The sequence below is a fragment of the Cricetulus griseus genome, assembly GCF_003668045.3.
Source record: "Cricetulus griseus strain 17A/GY chromosome 1 unlocalized genomic scaffold, alternate assembly CriGri-PICRH-1.0 chr1_1, whole genome shotgun sequence".
NCBI lineage: Eukaryota > Metazoa > Chordata > Mammalia > Rodentia > Cricetidae > Cricetulus > Cricetulus griseus.
The window spans coordinates 42,479,138-42,481,423 of record NW_023276807.1 but is presented as its reverse complement, the minus strand read 5'-3'; the positions used below and the strand labels follow the sequence as shown (position 1 = coordinate 42,481,423).

The 2,286-nt window shown below is 39.2% G+C and overlaps 1 pseudogene; it reads right to left on the bottom strand.

The window, feature by feature from the left end:
- Positions 1–966: 966 nt before the first annotated feature.
- Positions 967–1,885, bottom strand: LOC113832782 (annotated as a pseudogene).
- Positions 1,886–2,286: the final 401 nt, after the last annotated feature.

Here is a 2,286-nt window from a genome sequence, read left to right as displayed (position 1 = left end):
ATTCTGTTGTTTATGTTTGTGTTTGTAGTTCTTGATCATTTACCCAGCTTTTCTACTTCCAGCATTCCCTCAGATTGTGCTTTCCTTATTATCTCTATTTCAGTTTTTATGTCTTGAAATGTTTCCTTGAGAGATTTGTTGATATCTTTTATTTTTTTTTTTGGTTTGTTTTTCTTCCATTTCTTTAAGGGATTTTCTCATGTCCTCTTTGAGGTCCTCTATCATTTTCATGAAGATGTTTTTAAGGTCATTCTCTTCTGCTTCATCTGCATCGTGATGTTCACTTCTTGCTGGTGTATGGTTCCTAGTCTCCTGTAATGTCATATTGGGTTTTCTGTTTTTGAATGTGTTTTTACATTGAACTCTTCTCATCCTTTCTTTTGGTGGGTGTAGCAGGAGTCTCTTCCTCTCCTGGTGGATATGGGACCAAGGTTCCCTTCTGGTAGATGCAAACAGTTCCAATACTCAGATGTCTGTCCTCTTGTGGTGGGTGGAGGCGGAACTGCCACCGGGGCCTTGGCAGTGTCCGGTGTGTTGGATCCTGCTGCCGATCTCCTTGGTAGTGAATTCTGATGATCCTGAAACAATGTAGTTCTCTGGGACCTCTTGCCTCGGATTCTGACACATGCAGTCAAGGTTCTACTGCCAGGACATTACAGAGTAATCTGTGTGGGGGAGAGGATGTTCCAGATTAATTGGGGTTATTTCTGAAGTTGGAAAAATTTGATCTCCAGATGTAATTTAAGCACTATACTCTTTATTTTCTATTGATTTTGACTATTCAAGTTTTGTTTGTTCCTTGTTTGGGATTTATCTTGAGTTGTTTCATCCCAAGTGATGTGTGAGCATTATCCTCTCCAATTTCAGGTGAAGTTTGAATATTGAGCTCTTGCTTAATTCTACCATTTAGCTGTTCTGTCTCAAGTGATATTTTGATGTCTTTATTGTTTCTCATAGAAGATAAAATTAGAAACAAGCAAAAAATAACTCATAAAGGAATAAAAAACCTAAGGTGTATTTATTAAGTCTAGCCCTTCTGTTGTCTCTTTTCCCAGGAGGTGTGCCACTGTCAATACTCCCTCCATTGCCCTTTTCCTTGCAATGTGGTGGGATCTATTCAGGTTTGCAATGGCAGTGGTCTATTATTGCAGATACCTTTATTAATTGCAGGTCTTTGGTGGATGACTTATCAGCACAGAATTATGGACACATTTTCTATTAATGCACATGTGGTTTGGGGCACAGTCTGAGCCATCTTCCACTTCACCAATATCATGTCTGGTCATCCCCAAATGGTAGTCTGAACCCCAGCAAGTTACCTCATTTTGTGACTCCAGTGCACAATGTAATGACTTCTCAGATGAGGTAACCTTGTCACATTTTCACACTGAATTTATCCACAAAAGATATCTGAGATATCTTACATATTTTCCTCCACAGTTGCTAAAACGGTCACCCCTGTTCTTCATTTCTATATAGCAACTTTTGCCTGCATTTTTGGCTTCCTTGCCAAAAGTCTGCTGACAATGCATTGTACTATCCTTCCATTTCTTCCCATAGCAGTGACCACCATCACGGACACATTCACATTGTCAGGACATACCCTTGAAATTCCATAGCACCACTCTGTAAATTCATACTCATTGTGTTTTGCTCTACATACTGTACCTAATGGTCTGACCTGACAATTTTTACAACAAAGCCCTCTAGCACTGTCAGCATTGGGTTTCAGAACACAATTGTCTTGGCAACATGGATCTTTTAAACTCAATTGAAGAGCTCTGCAATGACATGCCTCCTCATTTTCAACCACACCATTTCCACATTTTGTCAATTCCACGATATCCTGTTTATTTTGGTGAATCATGCAAACAGGTCTTTGCATCACTTGTATGAAAATATCCAACATAACTGCAGTTGCTAAATGTTACACCACCACCTTTTGTTGGATACATTACACAGGATTTTCAACCATGTGTATATTTATTTTTACTTTCATCATGAAGCATACCAAAATTATGGCCCAAGTCATGTGACACTATCTGGGCAAAGCTAGTTGCTGAGGGATGCCTGAAACTATCAATGCCATAATTAAGACCAGAATAACAAACACCTCCAATGTAGTCCATGCCAGCTGATGTGCCACATGGGTAATTTACCAAAAGATGCCTAACGTCATGACAGTTAGGATGATCAAGGTTCTGTTTCTCCAGGTGCAAAATCTTCCAAGAAGAGGTGCTGTTTTTGTTTCTACATCTATGAGATTTTCTTTAATTCCATATGTCA